At 42.5% G+C, this 10,109-nt stretch overlaps 1 long non-coding RNA gene across 1 annotated transcript; it reads right to left on the bottom strand.

The window, feature by feature from the left end:
• Positions 1-2,108: 2,108 nt before the first annotated feature.
• LOC112662894 (uncharacterized) lies at positions 2,109-8,448 on the bottom strand. Its single transcript, XR_003138931.2, has 3 exons — positions 8,070-8,448; positions 5,131-5,218; positions 2,109-3,335 (listed from the first exon to the last, which is right to left on the bottom strand). It is a non-coding gene; the product is annotated as an uncharacterized LOC112662894 (long non-coding RNA).
• Positions 8,449-10,109: the final 1,661 nt, after the last annotated feature.

Here is a 10,109-nt window from a genome sequence, read left to right as displayed (position 1 = left end):
CACTCCACATAGTAATTATTCTCAATTGTTCCTTCTCTGGAATTTGTGGTCTTGGGCATTCATGGTGAGAAGCCACACCAGCTATGTGTGTGTTGGGTAGAGTTAAGCAAGTCTGTGCTGTAGAGCTGCTGCCTGGGTATGTGTGGCGCATCTCTCCAGAAGGAGGCTGACTCCGCTGACCGCAGAATCCTCCCCACCTGACTCTTGATGGGCCCCCCACTTGCATCCTTAGCCTTGTACTGCTGTTCTGGGACCTGTTTACTGTCAAAGTGCTGCAAAATGTTTGTAGAGAGTAGATTTTAAAATATTGATGATGTTTTCAGCCGTACCCTGAAGTAAGAGTGAGACACATAGCCATCCCACCCCCGGCCCACAGGAGAACCTGGGCTGGGCTGCCCGTGACTCAGCCTGCAGCCAACACCCACGGGAACAATGGGGACCCACATCCCTCGGGGCCGCGACACCAAGGGAATGCGCCAATCTTGGCACCCACCTCCCCACAGCAGTTAGCGTGCTGGGGGTTATCTTGTGGCTCACCAGTTTGGAAGGTTTCCACCTTCGGGAACAGAGGGTGTGATCCCCTGGCGTCCGGTCCAAGCCGTCGGGAAGCACCTCCAGAAATGTCAGGCTCAGCAGGATGTTCGTCTGTGAGATGCTGGGTGTGCATCTTCATCTTGCTCTCATGCCATTACACTATCATAGAAAACGCCGTGAGGAACACACTGTTTGGGCTCTGCAGTCATCACTCCCACCCGAGAGAGGACAACAGCTAGTGCTCCCAGAACTCGACCCACCGCCCTGGCTCCACCCGCACCACCCTGCCCAGAAGAGTAGTGCTCCTCTGTTGCTGCGTAACTAGCCCGCCTAAATCCCAGTAGCCCGTAAACACCTCGCAGTGCCTGGCTGAGGTTGGTGCCAGTCTGGCTGGGTGGCCCAGATTCTCAGGGCTCCCGTGTGGTGGCCTCATCTCAGTCGGGGGCCAAAGGGTCCACTTCCTAGCTCACTGGCATGAGGTTCACGGGAGACACTAGCTCCTTTCCGGGTGCCACTGGAGTGTCTCCCAGAGCCGGTAGTTGGAGAGAGGGCCCCAGGAGTGGAAACATGGTCCCATCAGCCTCGCTCGGAGGTGACATCCCTTCACAGCTGCCACCTCCTGCTGGCTACACAGTCCGACCCCTGTGATGGGAGCTGCGTGGGCAGGAAGCCAGGAGTGGGACCACGGGGGCTATGGAGAGGTTGCCGTCAGCAGAGCAGGTGCAGGATGTGCATTTATCAGCTGCTTAATGTGCTCCTAATGTAGCAAGAAGTCGTAGGTTTGGCAAGTCATCTATCTAAGCAAGACCCTAATAATTACCCTGTTTTATTTTCATATTTAGCCACACAAGGAACTGCTTTCCAGAGAAGGGCAGATGCTTGCCCAGATAGGAAGATATAATGACAGGTGAAAGGGCTGTGATGAGAATGTGCGTCTCTAATTCACATCTATTTCATTCCATGCAGTTTCCAAGAAAAAAGGCACAACCTTTGCCTTTCAGGAGAAACTGAAAATTTTCTTGGGAAGATGAATGCTGTCTCAATGAATGAACAAAGAATCATGGTCTTAGTATTTTCCATAAACTACAGAGGAGGTTTTGGTTTTATGTGAGGGTAAGAGAAGGGCAGTCGGGATCTCAGCATGTGAGCAAAACGTTTTCCATCATCAGTAAAGGAGACTATTCAGAAGCAGGAGAGATTTCCAAGCGTCTGTTACATGTTTGCCTCACCCTGGAGGGAGCCCCGCTTCCCACTGTGTCCAGGAGTGACGGGTGGCAGGAGCACAATAGGTTTGTGGAAGGGATGCCTGGGTGGCTCAGCCATTGAGCATCTACCTTCAGCCCAGCGCATGATCCTGGAGTCTCAGGATTGAGTCCCACATCAGGCTCCCTACATGGAGCCTGCTTCTCTCTCTGCCTGTGTCTCTGCCCCTCTCTCTCCTTCTGTGTGTCTCTCATGAATAAATAAATAATCTTTAAAAAGAAAAGTTTTGTGGAAAAAGACTGTTTATTTAAATTAATCAATTTAATTAAATGACACATCCCCATGGGAAAGAATAATTCAAACAGGGTGGATTTCTCATAAGACAGCATGGAGACTGGAAAAACGTGTGGAAGAACATGTTTAAAATATGAAACCAAAAGAGCTACTAAGTGAGAGTTTTACATCCAGCAAGAGCACCCTCCAGAAATTAGGGAAATACACTCTCAGGAAGAGAAACACTCTTAGCACTTCCTACAGCATGCATTTTGAAAGATGTGCCAGGGGTCTCTCAGGCAGAAAGAGACGATACCAGATGGAAACACAAACTTCCAGAAGGAAGGGCAAGAGGAGCAGCAGATCCCGAGTGAATGCAGTTGGTGATCTCTCCTTCTCACTCCTGGCTCTGACATCCATTCCGTCTAACATTAGTAGGGCTGTCTGAGGATGTTCAATGCATGTGGATATGATACCCTTGGTGACCACACATAAAGGGTAAAGTTAGAGGGATCCATATGGTGACGAGACTTCATACCATCTACAAATAGTGACAGTTTTACTTCTTCCTCACCAATTTGGATGTCTTTTATTTCTTTTTGTTGTCTGACTGCCATGGCTAGAATGTGCAGTACTAGGTTGAATAAAAGTGGTGAGAGTGGGCATCCCTATCATGTTCCTGACCTTAGGGGAAAAGCTCTCAATTTGCTACCATTGATGTAAGCTGTGGGGTTTTCATATATGGCCTTTATTATGTTGAAGGATGTTCTCTCTACACCTACTTTGTTGAGGCTTTTTATCATGAATGGATGCTGTACTTTGTCAAATGCTTTTTCTGCATCTACTGAAATGATCATATGATTTTATTGATTGATTCGTGAGCATTGAACCATCCTTGCATTCCACAAATAAATCCCACTTGATCATGGTCAGTTATTTTTTTTTTTTTGATATATTGTTGGATTTGGTTTCTTCGTATTTTGTTGAGAATTTTTACATCCATGTTCATCAGGGATATTGGCCTGTAGTTCTCTTTTTTAGTGGTATCTTTATCTGGTTTGGGTATCAGGGTAATGCTGGCCTCACAATGAATTTGGAAGCTTTCCTTCCTCTTCTTGGGAATAGTTTGAGAAAAAATGGGTATTGACTCTTCTTTAAATGTTTGGTAGAATTTGCCTTTGAGGCCATTTGGTCCTGGAATTTTGTTTGTTGGGAGATTCTTGTTACTGATTCAATGTCTTTGCTGGATCAGTGTGTCCAATTTTTCTGTTTCTTCCTATGGTGATGAGGTCTAACATCCCACTTGAGATGGTAAAATATTAATTCTAAGTAGATTGAAAAGTGAAGCGAGAAGTTAATATCTATATTGTAATTTCTAGAGAAACCACTAAAATATTATGTAGAAAAGATAAAGTAAAACAAAAAAATAGGTAAATCAAAACAAAAAAACTAAAAAATATTCTAATAATCCAAAAGAAAACATGAAAGGGAAGAAAAAGGGAAAAACGAAGGATGTAAATATAGAACATATAATGGAACACATAAGTGGTAGATCTAAATTCAAATGTATCAATAATTAAGAAAAGTGTAAATCATCTAAGCATACCAATTAAGACAAAAATTGTTAGACCAGGGATGCCTGGGTGCCTCAGTCATTGAGCATCTGCCTTCAGCTCAGCTCGTGATCCCAGGGTCCTGGGATCAAGTCCCACATCGGGCTCCCCTCAGAGAGCCTGCTTCTTCCTCTGTTTATGTCTCTGCCTCTCCCTGTGTCTCTCATGAATAAATAAATAAAATCTTTTAAAAAAAAAAGTTGTTAGACCAGACGGAAGCAACACGACCTACCTATGTGCATCTATAACCAATATAAGTAGATTGAAAATAAAAAGGTGGGGCAGCCGAGGTGACTCAGTGGTTTAGCACTGTCTTCAGCCCAGGGCGTGATCCTGGAGACCCGGGATCGAGTCCCAGGTCAGGCTCCTCCCATGGAGCCTGCTTCTCCCTCTGCCTGTGTCTCTGCCTCTCTCTCTCTCTCTCTCTCTCTCTCTCTCTCTCTCTCAGATAAGTAAATAAAATCTTAAAAAAATAAAAAGGTAGAAAAAATATGCAAAGCAAGCAGCATTCTAAAAAACTGAAGTTACAGAGTGAGCTTCAGAGCAGTAAGGATGAATGCCACATAATGATAATGCAGTCAGTTCACCAAGAAGACACAGAGGCCCTCGGCTGGTGTGCCCCTGCTAGCAGGGCAGCAAAATACATGAAGCAAAGGCTGATAGCCTGGAAAGGGGAAGCAGACCAGCCCTGCCCTGTCTTGCCCACTCAGGCAGCTGTACCAGAGCCCCATAGGCCAGGCAGCTCACAGGATGATTTCCCTCTCAAGAGCCTAGAGGCTGGAAGTCTGAGGTCAAGGCAAGAGTGCTGTCCTTGGCTTGTAGTCAACCACCTTCTCACTACATTCTTAAGGGGCCTTTCCTCTGTGCTTGCACGAAGAGACAGGGATGCAGAAAGGTAGCTGGTGTCTATTCCTTCAATTATAAGAACAGTCTGTCAAGTTAGGGCCCTACCTCCTGTTTTAACCTTAATTACCTCCTTACAGCCCCATCTCTCAATACAGCTGCTGGAGCCTCTGATCTCAACATACAAACTGGAGGGTGGGGGTGAGGTGGAGGACATATAATTCAGTCCTTTTTTTTTTTTTTTTTGGTAATGATTTTATTTTTTCATGAGAGATACAGAGAGACAGAGACATAAGCAAAGGAAGAAGCAGGCTCCCTGAGGGGAGCCCAATGTGGGACTCAATCCCAGAACCCTGGGATCACACCCTGAGCTGAAGGCAGATGCTCAACCATTGAGCCACCCAGGCGTCCCTACAATTCAGTCCTAACAAGACTCTCTCAGTAACTGATAGAAAAGTTGACAGAAAATGAGCGAGGGAATGGAAGGACTGGCATTCATAGAATACTCTGCTGAATAACATCAAAGCACACATCCTTCTTGAGTGTTAATGGACATTCCCTGAGACAGACCCAACCTCGGGTCATAAAACACATCTTAACAAATTTGAAACAAAAACAAAAAAATTCACAATGGAATTAAACTAGAAAACAATAATGAAAATACCTGGAAATTTCCTTAATTATGTGGAAATTAAGCAGCACACAGCTAGATAATTCATGCATCCTGGATGATATTTTGGAAAAATTATAAACTAAACAATGAAAATAGAAATACAAAATATCAAAATTTAGTAGTGTTCAGAGGTACATTTATATTAGCATTTAATTAGAAAGAAGAAATAAATGCTTATATCTGAAACAGAAAAGTTAGAAATCCACAATCTAAGCTTCCACCTTAAGAAATTAGAAAAAGAAGAGCATGTAAACTGAGGGCCAGCAGAAGGAAAGAAATAACAAACATAAGAGAAATCAATGGAGTTAAAACTGGAAAGACCATAAAGAAAAAAATCGGTGAAACTAAAAGCCAGTTATTTTAAAAGACCAATAAAATTGATAGACCTTTAACCAGACCAGTGAGAGAGAGAGAGAAGGTTAGGTGACCAGTTCTGGTAATGGAGGATGAGACATCACGACTGTCCCCCGAGACAGTGAGAAGACAGTAGAGGACATTACTCACTGCTTTGTGTGCATACATTCAACAATTTTGATGAAACAGACCAATTATTTGAAAGTCACAAGCTACTAAAATTCATCCAAGAAGAAATAGAGAACCTGAATAATCCTTATTGTCTTAAAGTAATCAGCTTCATGGTGAAAAACCTGAGAATGAGAATTCCAGATAAGACAATTCTCTTAGTGAGTTTGTGAATATTTAAAGAAGAAATACTACCAATTCTACACAATCTTTTTCAGAAAATAGAGGAGGAGAAACACTTCCCAACTGATGTCATGACGTCAGGTTTACCTGACAGCAAAACCAGGTACATGACAAGAAAAAAAAAGCCAGCATACAAATATCCCTCATAAACAGATGGAAAAATACTTAACAATATATTTGCAAATCAAATTAACAATGTATACAAGCAACAATGCATAGTGACAAAGTGGGCTAAACATTTGAAGTTCAGTAGGCACAATTCACCATATTAACATAGGAAAGAGGAAAAACTCAATGATCATTTCAAATAACACACAAAAAATGACAAAATTCAAGATTCATTCATGATTCAAGAGCTCTCAGCAAACTAGAAGAAGGGAACTTCCTTAGTCCGATAAAGGATGTCTATTAAAAGATCTACAGCTAATATACTAAATGGCAAAGAACTGAACTTTCTCCCCAAGATCTGGAATAAGAAAAGGACTCCTGATTTTCCCACTCCTTTCTAACATCCTCACTCGTGGGAAGGGAAGGTAGGACAAAAAGCATACAGATGGGGAAGGAAGGAATAAGAACAGCTCCATTTGCAGGTGTTATAATTGTTTGGGTAGAAAATTCAAGGAATTTACAAACAAAACAAGATACCCAGAGCTAATAAGTGCAGCGAGGTCACAGAATACAAGATCGACACTCAGAAATCACACTTTTTATACACTAACAGTGGGCTTGTGGAGACCAAGATGTGCAACTTAGGGCCACTCACAACTAGTCCACAGAAAGTGAAATACGTATACACTAAACAAAACATGAACAGGATCTTTATGCTGAAAATACAATATGCTGATGAAAGCAACCAACATAGACTCAAATAAATGATTAGAAGACTTAACACACTAAAAAGGTTAGTTAGCCCCCAAAGTGATCTACAGGTATAATGCAATTGCAGTAAAAATCCCAGCAAGGTTTTTTTTCCAGATAAAAAGAAGCATGTCCTAAAATTTGTATGGAAAGACAAAGGACTAGATTAGCTAAATCAATTTTGAAAAAGAAGAGTAAGCTTGAAGGACTCATACTCCCTGATTTTAAGACCTACTGTGAAGGTAATAAAGACAGTGTGGTTCTAGCAAATAGACACATAAATCAACGGGAAGAAGTAGAGGTTCTAGAAATAGACCCACACGAATATGGCCCATTGATTTTTACAGTGGATGCAAAGGGAATTCAATGGAGGAAAGACCATCTTTTCAACAAATAGTGTTGAAACAACTGGACATCCATATGCAAAAAGATAAACATTGATGTACACATCTGCACTGATTTAGAAAAATTAACTCAAAATGGAGCATAAATCTTAATGCAAAATGTAAAATCATCAAAGTTTTAGAACCAAAGGAGAAAACATTTTTTTACTTTGGGTTAGAAATTGAATTCTTAGACATGACACAAAAAATGCATGCCGTCAAAGAGAAAATGGATAGATTGGACTTCCTGAGAATTAAAACTTTGGCTTTGCAAAATATACTGTTAAGAGGGTGAAAAGACAAGGTATGGGCTAAAGAGAAATATCTGTGAGCCATGCATCCAACAAAGGATTTGTATCTAGAATGTATAAAGAACTCCCAAACACCCACTAAACAAAGGCAAAAGATTTGAACAGACACTTCACCAGAGAATTTTGGACAGCAAGTAGGTACATGTGGAGCTATTCCACAGTGTTGGTCAAGGGGAATGCAAATGTGGTGCTGCTCTCTGTCCATCAGAATAGCACAACAGGAAGAAGGAGAGAAAAGGAAGATAAAGAAAACACTTGACCATATCAAGCACCAGTGAGAGTGCAGAGCACTCTTCCATTGTGGTGGGCACGGGAAGATGGTGCAGCTACTCTGGAAAAGTGGCCGTTTCGTTGAAAGTTAAACACACTCTTACTGTATGATTCCTCAATCCCATCCCTAGACATTTACCCTACAGAAATGAGAATTTATCTCACAGAAGAATCTATACACAACCATTTATAACAGCTTTATTTATCATCATTCAAAACTGGAAACTGAATATCTCTCAACGGATGAACAAAGTTGCACATGCACACAATGGGATACTCCTCAGTAACAAAGGAACTAACAGTGCCTACAGGTAAAAACTTGGATGATGTCAAAGACACCCACTGAGCGAAAGGGGTCAGCACAGAAAGGTGCGTTGTATGTGATATTTCACAAAAGGCAGACCTTTAGAGACGGAGAAACAGATGAGAGTTCCCAGGAGTTTGGGGTCGTCGAGGGCTTGGATCCCCGAAGGGCAGCCTAAAGAAAGTTTCTGGAGTGTTGAAACTGTTTTGTGTCCTGATGGTTTCATTTTTGTTAGAACAGAGTAAACCTTATAGTATATATGTAAATTGGCTAAGTGAGTTAAGATGAAAAGGAAAGAGAATAAATTCTACAAGTTCCAGAAATGTTGCCGATACCGGCAGCGAACTGCTCAGCCATTACTTTCAATTCTCATTCTGGATCCTGTTTCTCAGAGGTCAGTTAAGGTTCTGGGTTCAGATTCTGAATTCCAAGTTCTGCATTTAGAATCTTGAATCCAAAACCAGATTCCAAATTCTGAAGTGGATACCTCCCCAGCCATTTGGATTGTCTGAGGCTCGCTCAAGCCCCCGCCTCTCTATGTGTCCCAAAGAACAGTTTTTATGTTTTAAATGGTTAATTAAGGAAGCATCTTTATAATATCTTCAGTGAGCCTCTTGACCCCTAGAGCTTGCTTACCATCCAGCCCGTAAGGCAGCATTGGCTGACACACGCAGGGCCCCGGTGTGTGCCTGTGGTCCTCTGCTAACACCCTCCATCAGTTTAGCAAGATGTAACGTCCCTGGCCTATGTGCTTGTTCCTTAACTATGTCACTCCATTATCTCAGGCAAAAAAAGAGGATACGCGGACTTCCTTTCCTTTAAAAGTGATCTGGTTTTGTTGTCTTATGACCAAATTATTTCTCTTTTTTTTTAAAAGGTTCACCAATTTTGCTGAACGCCTCACTGCTGGTCATTCTGGGTGTGTTTCCAGTGCTCAGTGTCCTCTTTCAGTGCTTGCCCTCACTTGCTGTGCCTCCTTCAGGAGAATTTTCTTCAGTGGCACGTTGTGCTAGGGCTTGCTGGGCAAGCTGCAGAGGCCCCTGGTGACAGGTGAGAGGAGTCCTGCTTGCCAAGTGGACAGCCCCACCACCTCCTCTTCCCGGAAGGCAGTGTCCACTGTGACTTCTAGTTTGCTTCTCTCATGTCAGCTTCTCTAAAGTTGAAGAGTCTTTTAAACTCTTCCCTGAGTCCAGTCATCTCACTTCCCAAATATTCGCTTTCTGCATGCCTTCCCTTCTCAATTGTTCTGATTCTAAATTGTGTTGTTCTTTCGTAGCTCCTACCATTTTGTTTCCTTTTGGCTCCCTTTGAAATCTTAGACTGTGGTTTTCATCTGTTTCTAGCATGCTCTTCTGAGGTGCTAACTGAATTCAATGACACACACCCTTCAGCGTGGGTTAGAAATTATTCCATGAGCCAGCTCCAAAGTTTATTTCAAGAATTAGAAAATGAACAAGTCCAATCCAATCTATATTAACAAAGATAAGAGATCAACTTATGAATGTGCAAACAACTAAATTGAGAGCAACTGAGAACTGAGAGTTACCTGCTTCCACATTTCAATGTTTGTCTATACTGCCTCTTTGGAGTTTAACCCAAGTCTTTACTTACTCTTCCAATACCTACAGTTACTTCCACGCAAGAGTAATAAACTTACCAGTTGGGACGCCTGGGTGGCTCAGCAGTTGAGCGCCTGCCTTTGGCTTAGGGCGTGATCCCAGATTCCCAGGTTTGAGTCCCACAAAGGGGTCCTTGCATGGAGCCTGCCTCTCCCTCTCCCTGGGTCTCTGCCTCTTTCTCTGTCTGTGTCTCTCATGAATAAATAAATAAAATCTTAAAAAAATAAAATAAACTTACCAGTTGACTATTTAAATAAGTGATGTGATATTTATTTAAGAAAACAAAATTAAATATATTTTTGTGTAAAACCCACCATTGGTTTGGTATTCTGTGGGTCCGCACAAAAATGAAGAAAGACCAAATGTAGCAGAACATTAAGTGGGAAGTGGATTTAATGGAGGTCAGCAGGGGATCCCTGGGTGGCTCAGCATTTTGGCACCTGCCTTTGGCCCAGGGAGCGATCCTGGAGTCCTGGGATCGAGTCCCACATCGGGCTCCTGGCATGGAGCCTGCTTCTCC

The sequence above is a fragment of the Canis lupus genome, chromosome 34 (assembly GCF_003254725.2).
Source record: "Canis lupus dingo isolate Sandy chromosome 34, ASM325472v2, whole genome shotgun sequence".
Lineage (NCBI taxonomy): Eukaryota > Metazoa > Chordata > Mammalia > Carnivora > Canidae > Canis > Canis lupus.
Note: the sequence above shows the minus strand (reverse complement) of the source record. Positions and strands in the feature narration are given on the sequence as shown.